General features: G+C 45.7%; 1 pseudogene; it reads right to left on the reverse strand.

Moving 5' to 3' along the window:
- Positions 1 to 1427: 1427 nt before the first annotated feature.
- On the reverse strand, positions 1428 to 1520 carry LOC114685181 (annotated as a pseudogene).
- Positions 1521 to 12223: the final 10703 nt, after the last annotated feature.

Below are 12223 nucleotides of genomic sequence, written 5' to 3' on the forward strand. Positions count from 1 at the left end.
AACACAGGATCAGCTATGAGGAAGGAGAGACACAGAGGCAGATGTGCATGACCTGGGCAGCATCTAGTCTGGTTCTGACGGTGAGGCTGCCTGGCATGGGACAAGCTGTGGCCTTTAGCTACTTTCACGATCACCTCTCTGTCTTCATCTTTTACCAGTTTAATTCTATTCTGTCCTCTCTGTCTTTCCTCAAGAGTCTCTTTCTTTCTTTTTTTTTTTTTTAAAAAGATTTATTTATTTATTTATTTATTTATTTATTATGTCTACAGTGTTCTGCCTACATGCATGCCTGCAGGCCAGAAGAGGGCACCAGATCTCATTACGGATGGATGGTTGTGAGCCACCATGTGGTTGCTGGGAATTGAACTCAGGACCTCTGGAAGAACAGCCAGTGCTCTTAACCACTGAGCCATCCCTCCAGCCTGAGAGTCTCTATCTTGAGGAATGCCCAGGCTGCTGGGATATTTATATTCATGTCTTTCGTCAAATTTGGAATTTTTCTGGTCATTATTTTTCTTTTCAAGTATTTTCTGTGTTCCCTTTTCTGTCCTCGTTCTGAGGCTCTGATAATGCTCACACTAACCTGCTTCATGGTGGCCCAGGAGTTCTGCAACCATCCTTGCAGAAAGATATTCTGAAGAAATACTTGGACCCTCCCTTTGACTATCAGGCCATTGAAAGAATGGACCCAAAGAAACTGGAATTTCACCAAGAATCTCATGAAGGCCTGGACTCAGACAGAGGGTGGACTTGCCTCCAGGAAAGATTCTCACCTTGTCTGAGGACCTTGAAGAGACTGGAGTCAAGACAATGGATGGATGGGCACATACCTTGATTATAACTGCTTCTTCTTTTTTGTTTTGTTTTGTTTTTGAAGACAGGATTTCTCTGTGTGTATTCCTGGCTGTCCTGGAACTCACTTTGTAGACCAGGCTGGCCTTGAACTCACAGAGATCCGCCTGCCTCTGCCTCCCAAGTGTTGGCATTAAAGATGTGCACCACTGCTGCCCATCGACTATAACTTTTTTTAAAAAAAAGATTTATTTATTTATTACGCATACAATGTTCTGTCTGCGACCAGAAGACGGCACCAGAGATCTCATTACAGGTGGTTATGAGCCACCATGTGGTTGCTGGGTATTGAACTCAGGACCTTTGGAAGAGCAGCCAGTACTCTTAACCGCTGAGCCATCTCTCCAGCCCAAATGTAACTTCTTAACTACACATACCTCTTGTCTTCTATTTCAGTCCAAATCTCATGTCAGGACCCCAAAACCAAACTGGAGCAGGGAAAGAGGTGGCCACAGAATCTCTTTGTCCCTCTTCCCAGTGGGACAACACAGAATAAATCTCCCTCTCTGCTTTTCCCTGTTAATTTGTCTCTTTTAATTACCTTATTGAAGACTGGTGGTAGAGCCTACCTTGTGAAGGAAATGATTACGTGTCATCCTTGCGCAGGGGCCATGCTAATCTTCTCTGTATTGTTCCAGTTTTAGTCTATGTGCTGCTGAAGCGAGCACCGTGAAGGAAATGATGACAAGGAATCCGAATGGTTTCTATCACAAGAGTGACCCCCGGAATGTAACCTCGGTAACGCCATTTTGAAGCCTTCCCCACCTTGTAAAAATTTCTGTTTACACAGCTTCTGCATTCCCCAAACTTGACTGCCAGGAGCAACCAACCCAGCCCCCCATTTCTCCCTCATCTCCTTCGCAACATCCTTAAAAAGCTACCCAACCTTGAAAGGTTGAGATTAGACCCCAGCCACCAAGGAAAAGGAAGCTACAGTGCCAGCACATCCGGATTAAAAAAAAAAAAACGAATCACTGTCCTGCTCCATGTGCTTGAAGCAACCACCCCTTTGCCAAAGTAAAAGCTGCCTTGGGGACTCTTTTCGCTCTGTTCCCATCATTTTACTTCACTTTCCGGTTGCTGTAGAAACACTGACCAAGCTGGGGAGGAAAGGAGCCGTTACATCTTACAGGTGAGGGTCCATCATCAAAGGAAGCCAAAGCAGGAGCTTGAAGCAGAAAGCACGGAGGAATGCTGTTAACTGGCTTGCTCACCACGACTTGCTCAGCTTGCTTTTTTTCTACAACTGAGGACCACCTGCCCAAGGGTGGCCCTGCCAACAGTCTGCTGGGCCCTCCCTCACCAACCCTTAATCAAGAAGACAGCCTTAGACATGCCCACAGGCCAGTCTGATGGAGGCAGTTCCTCGGCTGAGGGTCCCCTTTCCCAGGTGACTCTATCATGTCAGGTTGCCGAAACAAAAGAACCCGTGTACTTGTACTCTTTGCACGTTATCAGTGGGATCCTTGGCACCAGATCTTATTTACAACAATTTGGGGGTTCATCCAGGATCCTAATTCTGTCTGCAAAGAAGTAAAGAATCATAGCTTTTGAGAGACATGTCCCAGGACTCTGTTGTGGTGAAACCCCAGCATAGGCAATCGGTACTTCCTAGATAAGTGCACTGGCTGGTTTCCTGTGTCAACTGGACACTGATGACTAGAGTCATCAGTCCTCAGCTGAGGAAATGTCTCCATGAGATCCAGCTGTAAGGCGTTTTCTCAATTAGTGATTGATGGAGAAGGGCCCAGGCCAGGGTGGGTGGTGCCATCTCTGGGCTGCTGGTCCTGGGTTCTATAAGAAAGCCAGCCAGTAAACAGCACTCCTCCATGGCCTTTGCATCAGCTCCTGCCTCCAGGTTCCTGTCCTGTTTGAGTTCCTGTCCTGACTTCCTTCAGTGATGAACAGTGATGAGGAAGTGTGAGCTGAACAAACCCTTTCCTCCCCAGCTTGCTTTTTGGTCCTGGTGTTTCATTGCAGCCATAGAAACCCTAACTAAGACAATAGGGTAATGATCCAGAAAGAGAAAAACTCTCAGCAATGTAGGGGAGGGCCCAAGCAAGCACCCCGGCTACTAGGCAACTCTGTGCACAGACCAAGGTAAGACAACTCCATGGGGTCCAGTGTGGTGGCCCACACCTTTAATCTCAGCACTCAGGAGGCAGAAGCAGGTGGATCTCAGTGTGTTTGAGGGCACTCAAGGCTACACAGAAAGACTTCTTAGTAAAACAGAAGAGGAAGAAAAAGGAGGAAGAGGAAGAGAGGAGGAGGAGGAAGAGAAGAAGAAAAGTCATGGGAATGACAGAGTACTGCCTTGGCCATTCGAGAAGCTGAGAGTGAATGAGATGTGCAACTGATTATGGAGAGCCGCAGTTCTGAGTGTTCAGTGACCTCAGAAGGCTCACCCCTGTCTAGGTCTCTGGATCGAGTCTAGAGTTTATACCAAGTTTATACCCTTTGCCCTTGAGTGGACCAACCATCTCAGTAAAAAAGCAGCACAGATGGACAGTTCTTTCCCCAGGGACTTACTGTCTCTCCTAACCTATCTGGACAAATTCTGGAACAACTGTTAGAAAAGCTAGCGTTCCCTTCTCCAGTTCGCCACATCCCACAGGGAGATGATCTTTGGTTGTCAGAGGCCACCAAGGAGGAGCTCACTTGGACCACTCAGGCCACCTTTGCTCTCCTTAATTTTCTGGATCGACAAAGTTTAAGAGTCTCCCAGAATAAATGACAATTTGTTGAAAATCAAGTTTGTTGTTCGGGACACTTAATCATTAAAGGAAAATGAAGGTTGGGGCCTGATGAATAGAAAGGATTGCCAATTCACCTCTTCCTTCTACAACAAAGAGACTGTAGAAAATTCCAGGGACTAGCTGGATATTGTAAACTCTGGATAAACTCTTTTCTTTGTATTTGTGTGGTATGTCTGTGTATGGGTACGTGCACAAGAGTGCATGTGGAGGAAAAGAGAGCGTTGGATCCCTAGAAATAACATTACAGGAGGTTGTGAACTGCTGTGTGTTGTGACCGACTGGGAACTGAAGTTGGGTCCTCAACCACTGAGCTCTCTCTCCAGTCCCTCGATAAACTCTTTTTTTTTTTTTTTTTTTTTTTTTTTTTTTTTTTTTTTTTTTGCCTCTCTCAGATTGCTTCTCTCTTTAGGTCCCGTCGATAAACTCTTATGTCCCCAGAACTAAGAACTTCTATCTCCTTATTGGAAGGCAAACCCAATGGTCTCTTATGGCCCCAGGAGAGATCAAGTCCAGGATCTTCAACAACCTCTTATTTCAACCCGTGTTAGCACTTCTCACTTGGAAGACCCTCCCCCTTGTTTGTGATATAAACAGGGAGCAGCTCTGAGATCTTAATTCAAGAACACGGGAGGGGGAAAGGCAGCCTACTGCTAAACTCCTAGACCCTGTCACCAGAAGACGGCCTGGATGTATCCAGTCAACGGCAGCCATTACCTTTTAGCCAAAAAGTTGACTTTTGGGGGTCTCCTGATGGTTAATGTTCACCACCAGGTTAGCGTTATCCTCAACCAGAGGGTGGAAAAATGGTTGACTGGCTGGCTCGAGTTCTCAGATATGTAGGAAAAAAATGACCTGATCCCTTACTATCCACAGTTCCCTCAATCCTGCTGAATTCTCTGCAGGGAATGAGACCCTTGGAGCACAGTCCTGATGGATATCAGACCCTAGTCCAGCCTGATCTTGGAGCTCTATTCCAGGAAGGATTCAAGCTCTTCACAGCTGGGTCTCCTGAGTCATGAAGGGAAAGAGTCATAATGACTGTCCCATGATGGATGGAGAAGAGTTAGTCATCAGGGAATTGTGCAAACTACCTAATACCTGGTCAGCACAAATGTGTGAATTATTCACTCTTAACCAAGCTGACTCCAAATACACTTTTAGAGTGGCCCAAATGTTTGGAAAAATCTGGGCAGAAATGATGTCTTACCATCAGCAAAGGTCAGGACTTGGTGTGTCAGGAGAGAGACGTCAATGACTCTCTCTTGTCCCCAGATTCTCCTCTTCCACTTCTGGCTCCTCCCCTTTCTCTCATACCCAAAAATGTTCCCAAGCCTTTTAGGAATGACCCCACCTAGGTACCAATTGCTATAGTTAAAGACCTGAAACAGACCTGAGGCAGGGCGTGGAGACCAAATGCTTGGCTGAATGGATGAAATATTTCCTTTGCACACTCAATAAAGCAACTGCTATGCACGCGTGCTGGGAGACCCAAGGCTCACATAGTTCCCTTCCCAGGAATGGGACCAACTGGAACGGCACGCACTGCGTGAGCTCTCTCCCAAGACCAAGAGGCCTAGGGCGGAGTCCTACCGTTCCCCCTGAAAGAGTCGCCATCTCCCGGGAATAAAATTACTTCGCATGCTCTCCCTGGGTGGGGGAGCAATTGACTCCAGTGAACAGTGTCACTGGGAGCAGTGAAGGCCAGTCTTTTAGAGTGATGACTAGCCGATCAGCCCTGGTGGTCACGGGAGCCGACATCCGGAAGTGAGGTGGAGGGCCCTGATCTGAAGTCTTGCCTGTCAGCTGCAGCATGGCTTGTACTTGAGTCTAGTTGGCGATCCCTTTCGCTGTGCATGTAGACATTCCAACCCAACCCAGGAGAGCCACTGACCCCAGGAGTGGGTCATTCGATCCCCATATGCACATAGATACTAAAGGAGTAACCTGGGAGGTCACAAATGAATTCAAAGCCAGAAACCAAATGGCTGCTGGTTTTGAGCAGACCTTGTGTGTGGGTAAGGTTGACCATTAATAAAAGTGTAGATTGCATTAGCTCTATTTATCACAACCAGCAAAGGTTTGTTAACTATACCTGGGATGCTGTCAGAGGAATAGGTGAGCCACTTGGCCCCATGAGCAAAACGGCTTGGGAGAATAGGTTAATGTTAGAAGTGACTTTAGAAGGCGGCCTCTGTGTAATGCTGGGAGGATAATACTGTACTTGCATCCCAGATGGGACCATGACTGAAGGCTCTCCAAGGTCCCAATGACCTCCCTAATGAACCTGCAGAAAATTCAGAGAGAGGTGACCCCTTTCCTATCTAGTGGCACAATGGTTCAGTCACTGGGAGGGGAAAGTGATGTCATTTTACTGTCCTTGAATGTAACAGTTGGAGTCATGATTCTCGGAGGATGCGACATAGTTCCCCTAAGTGTTCCTGACTTAGTCCAGAGACTCTCAGAAACAGTTTTGACTGGACAGTCTCCTTCCCGTTCCTCATCAAAGTCACCCATCCTTACCAGAGACAAAGAAAAAAGAGGCAAGAACGGACGGTAAAAGTTGAAGAAGAATTTGCTGGTATAATAAAGAGGGGGTAATTGAGGGAAATAATTAGAAAGAATCAAAATCTTTTATATCAAAAGAAGGACCCCAGGAATGTGACTTTGTAGTGCTATTTCGAAACCTCTTCCACCTCGTCAAGCTTATTGTCTGCGATGCGATGTTCCTGCTGTGTTCTCTGGTGGTTCCTGAAACCTGATGCTCAGGAGCAGCCGAAGCAGCCAATCCCTTCCTCCATCTCCATATCTCAGATTTTTAAAAAGCTAGCCAACTTCAAAAAACTATAAAGGCACAGTTTCCTCACATTAGAATAAAAACCCGGGGCTGGAGAGATGGCCCAGTGGTTAAGAGCACTGGCTGCTCTTCCAGAGGACTCAGGTTCAATTCCCAGCACCCATATGACAGCTCACAACTGTCTGGAATTTTAGTTGCAGGGGATTTGACACCTTCACACCAATGCGTATAAAATAAAGTTTAAAAAAATATTTAAAAAAAAAAAAAAACATCACATTTCCGGCTCTGTGTGTTTGCTACATTAACTAACCACCACATCCTTTGGCAGAAGTAAATAAAAGCTGCCCTCCCAGCCTCCTTTTCTTTGTTTCTATGTTCTTAGTGTGGTATTGATGGGTCCTTGGACTCCAGGTTTTCTTCCTAATACTCACTAGGGTTTCCTCCAATGTTTTCTTTCTATACCCAGGACTTGCACTACCCCTCGCCCTATCTGCAGGCTCCCCAATGCTTTCTTCTGCTTGCTCAAATGTATTTTTGACAGCCCCCCAACCCCGATGTTATTTTCTTTCTTTTATTTATTGTACTTTTCTGCTCCAGAGTCTCTTTTTAAATTTCTATCTCTTTATTAATATTTTTGTTTTGTTCGATTGTTTTTGGTGTGGGTGTTGGTTTATTTGTTTGTGAGATTCTACATATCCTCTTTTAGTCCATTGGCCATAAGATGCCTGCCTCATAAGGCAGGGGTTTGAAAGTCTGAGTCTAGTAGATCTACTATTAAATTTTCATTTTTTTTCATTAAATGGTTTTCAAAGACACTTTTTTGTTCATACCCTCCATGAGTTTTTGTTTGTTTGTTTGTTTGTTTATTTTTGTTTAGAGACAATCTTGCAAAGCCCAGGCTGGCCTGGCACTCTACTAGAGGATGATCTTGGAATCCTGCCATCCTGCCTCAGCCTCCCAAAGTACTGGGGTCACAAATGTGTGCAGCCACACCTAGCTAATGGATCTTGCATCTCTCTCTCTCTCTCTCTCTCTCTCTCTCTCTCTCTCTCTCTCTCTCTCTCTCTCTCTCTCTCTCTCTCTTTTCCAGGTTGAGATAGGGTCTCTCTGTGTAGCCCTGGTTGTCCTGGAACTCACTCTGTAGACCAGGCTGGCCTTGAACTCAGAGATCCACCTGCCTCTGCCTATGCTGAGATTAAAGGTGTGCGCCACCACCAGACTGGTTAGATAGTGAGTGCAGATGATTGTCTGAACCGGGAGACATGATGGTGGTGGTGCTTCTTAGTCTGTCATCTTTCCAGAATCTTCTTCCCAAAGGCTTTTGGGCATTGTTTTACTGACGATTCTGGTTCCGAAGCCCACGGATCCAGAGCAGCAATTTTAAAGAAGGCAGCAGTGGACAAGAGGTCAACCCACCGCCTCCTGTGTCATCAGAGGTGCCTGGGACAGAGGTCCCCACCTCCATGGCTATCACTTCAATCATTCCTGGTCTTCAAAGCCATCACTCTGTTGTCCACTGACTACCACCTGCTCTGGGTCATGCGTCGTTCTTAGTAGGTTGGGCACATCTGCTTTTCCAAGCAGCTCTTCTAGGAAAAGGCTGCCACAGATGAGTCACGCCCCACACCATCAAGGTCTTTGACACCATTAAAGACATCTTTTCTCCTTAACAATACAGGAAAATGCCAGCTCCTTTCATTCTTGAAGCTTTCATTAGATTGCACATTTAACCAAAAAGAATTTTTCTTCAAAGCCTCCTTAGTTCATTTGTCCTTCCTTTTCTTTCTTCCTTCCTCCCTCTCCCCGCTTTGTGGGAGGCTCTCTCTTTTACCGTTAAAACTTTCTGCACATTGGAGAATCCATTTTTCCTTTTTCTTTCAATTAAAATAAAATTACATCACTTCCTCCTTTCTTCCCTTCCTCCAACCCCTCCTAAGTCCCTCCCACTCTCAATTTGGCGGCCTCTTTTTCTTTATTATTGTTAGGTACAAATACACGCTGCATTGGACAGCCAGTGAGGGGACTCATCCCTGGGAGAAGCTAATTCTCTCTTTTTCAGCAGTCGTTAGTTGCCTGGAGTTCTTTGCCAGGAATGGACCCTGTGAAATTTCCCCTTCCCCATTGTCATGTCCATTGATACTGCCATTCTGGTTTTGTTTATGCAGTCATTCTAGGAGAGGCTGTTTCACAGCCGACCTCCTGGTATTCAGGCTCTTTGCACACACTCTTCCTGATGTTTCCTGATCTGTAGGTGCAGGAACTGTGATGTAGATTTTCCACTGGGGCTGCATTTGTCCCATTGTTATTTTCTGGAACGGTCTCCATTTGCTGTAAAGAGAGCCTTCTTGGGTGGGAGTTGGCAGCCACCGTTGTCTGTCGATACAAGGATAAGATTTAGGATGTAGGAAGGAATTATGCTATCTAGCAGAGTGGCGATAGTAGGTGCTTTCCTATGATCCACACCCTCACTAGCTCTGGGAAGACAGCTAGATTTTCAGTGCCAGGCATGATTGCCCTCCTGTTGAGAGGGCATTAAGTCCAATTAGACAGCTCTTGGTTACCACCGACATGTAAGAGGCACTTCTGCACCTTTACAGAGATCTTGCTCTGCCGGTCATTGTTGTGGTCCATAGGAGTCGCAGCTGGTAGGACTATGTGTTGCTTCCCTCCCTTGGCAGTTTGCATAGTATTTTCTGGTACCAAGGAAACTAGAATGCATGAAGGACGCTTTCAGGTTAGATCCAGCTCGAATGTACGATCGCTTATAAGATAAATTATCTATCACTTCCAACTGAATTCCTGTATCCCCTCAAATCAGAAAATGCAGCTTGACATCTCTCATGAACCCTCCATCCGAGTTTAATTTCTGCAATTTTCTAGTGGGATTAGGAAGCCAGCCTGCTTACATCATGTAGATGACCTCTAGGGGGCAGTGCCTCCTAATCCCAGGTAACAACCCATGAGCCTTTGCTCTGATGTATCAAAAGCATGCCTCCCCTAGACAGTGAGTCAAAACTACTATTTTAAGTTAACATACAAAGTAGCGAGCTTCATCATGAGTCTTTAATTATACGTTATACATCGTCATTAGTTCCTTTCCTTCCCCCAATCTCCCCTCTTCTTTCTCATCATTTGTATTTCATTACTGCGGGTTTTCTCCTTCCTCCCTTCCCACGATCCCTTTTCCAGTTTAATAACATAAATAAATACACTCATTTGTATACACACATGTATTTAAAAAAAATCCATGTCCTGCACACAAGAGAATTTACTCGGTATTTGTTTTTTGAATCTGGTTTATTTCGTGTAATGTGATGTTTTCCACTCCTGTAAATTTCGTGATTTCATTTTTCTTTACAGTTGCATAAGAACCACATTTTCTTTATCCATCTACTGATGGCTCTATTTCCCGGCTGTTGTGAGCAGTACCACAATGAACGTGAGTGTACACGTACCTCGGCAGTACGTTGATTTAGAGACCCTTAGGTATGCACCCTAGAGTGGTTTAGATATATCAGATGATAGTTCTAGTTTTAGATTTTTTTTCGTGTGTGTGTGTGTGTGTGTGTGTGTGTGTGTGTGTGTGTGTGTGTATGTGTGTGTGGGTAAATCATGATCTGTGGAGGCCAGAAGGCTTGGTTCCCTGCAGCTGGAGTTAAAGCTGGTTGTGAGTTTCCCATGGTAGATGCTAGGAACCTAACTCAGGTCCTCTGGAAGAGCAGCCAGTGCTCTGAGCCATCTTTCCAGCCCCCTACTTTTTAAGTGTTTGAGAAATCTCCACACTGACTTCCATAATGGCAGCACAAGTTTGCACTCCAACCGAAGTGAATAAGGGGTTGTTTCTCTTTCCTCATTTCTTCACAAGCAGACCCTTTAAGAGATGTAAGGTTTTTATATTCATGCACATTTTGAATTCTGACATTTGGAAATCAGGCTAATGTACAAGTTTCCTATTTTATTTTCAATTGCCATCACTTGAAGCTTCCCATTCCCAACTACATTGCCAACAAGGTTTCTTTATGTTTTATGCATGACCTCATGACTTCAGAACCATTCCGTTGCAGGTTCCTGATACTAACAGCACCATCTGACGCCCCGTCCCATATCCTGCACTCCAGAGGCTTCTCCTGGGCACTTTGCACTCCCTGGCTTCAGGGAGAACTCAGCTCAGGAAGAGGAAAAGCCTGCCATCTGTGCAGGAAGGTAAAAGCCACGCAGATTAAATGGGGTGTGAGGAAAAGGCACTTAGGATCTTTAAACACGTGCTACTTGAGAGAAAAGCTCATCTATGGACAAAACTAATCACTGGACACACAATACAGTCAAGTGACCAGTTCTCAGCCTTCTTCATGTTCAAAGAACATAAAGCAATCTTATTTTTCAAAGTAAATCTTTGGAGCTCCTAATGACCTGAGGGATTTTGATCAAACCTTAAATTTTTCAAGGATGTTCAGCTGAGCACAAACTATTTTTTTTTTTCCAGCTAGGATGCAGCACTCCTCTAGGCTCCTCGTCAGCCCTGGGTGTTCTGGACATTTTCTGTTCATCCAGGGCTGTCTACTCACACACGTCCTTCCCAGACAATGCCGGTTTCTTATCCGCCCTTTCCTTTCCTTTCCGTTTCTCCCCCAACACCCAACATATCTCTGTGTGTTTGTGGGAGCACTCCACGACACAGGACTCAAGAAAACACGAGAGCTGAAGTCAAACTGGGAGCTTGATTCTGTGTCACTGGTCCTTCCTCGGTCTTGTCCTCAGTCCTAGTCTGACCAGTGGGGTTGACAGTGCCTACCTCCTGTGGTGGTCATGAGGGCTCAGGTGTTGCTTTCTTTTCTTCTTCTTCTTCTTCTTCTTCTTCTTCTTCTTCTTCTTCTTCTTCTTCTTCTTCTTCTTCTTCTTCTTCTCCTCCTCCTCCTCCTCCTCCTCCTCCTCCTCCTCCTCCTCTCCTCCTCCTCCTCCTCCTTCTTTTTTGGCTTGTTTGGTTTTTTGAGACAGGGTTTCTCTGTGTAGCCTTACGCCTGTCCTGAAACTCACTCTGTAGCCCAGGCTGGCCTCGAACTCACAGAGATCTGCCTGCCTCTCCTTCCCAAGTGCTGGGATTAAAGGTGTGCGCCACCACTGCTTGGCTAGGTGTTGCTTTCTATAAAGCACTTGAGGGTGTGCCCAGTGCACAATGAGCACCTGACCTGTGGTGCCACTGCTATCAACACTGAGATGCTGTAGCTGGAGTTCTCTCTCCAGCTCCCGCCAATCCCACCCGTCCTGGAAGCCCACTTATAAAATAAACACACAGACTCTTATATTATTTAAACTGATTGGCCTAATGGCTCAGGCTTCTAGCTATCTAGTTCTTACATCTGAAATTAATCCATTTCTATAAATCTATACCTTGCCACGTGGCTCGTGGCTTACTGGCATCTTCACATGCTGCTTGTCATGGCGGCAGCTGGCAGTGTCTCCCTCTGCCTTCCTGTTCTCTCAATTCTCCTCTCTGTTAGTCAGGCCTATACTTCCTGCCTGGCCACTGGCCAATCAGTGTTTTATTTATTGACCAATCAGAACAACACATTTGACATACAGACCATCCCACAGCAAGATGCTTCCTAGCTATCACCTCGGCCTCTCTCCTCTCCGTCCCTCAGAGGATAATTCCAGCCACCTCTGTGGCCTGTGAGCACTCCCTGTGGACCAATTCCAGCCTAAGTTCATTTTAGTTCCTTTTGGGTTTTGTTTGTTTTGGTGAGACAGGGTAGCACTCTGTTGCCTGGGCTAACCTCAAACTCAAGATCCTCCTTCCTCTACCTCCTGAGTGCTGGGGTTA

Source organism: Peromyscus leucopus, chromosome 20, assembly GCF_004664715.2.
Source record: "Peromyscus leucopus breed LL Stock chromosome 20, UCI_PerLeu_2.1, whole genome shotgun sequence".
NCBI classification, from domain to species: Eukaryota; Metazoa; Chordata; class Mammalia; order Rodentia; family Cricetidae; genus Peromyscus; species Peromyscus leucopus.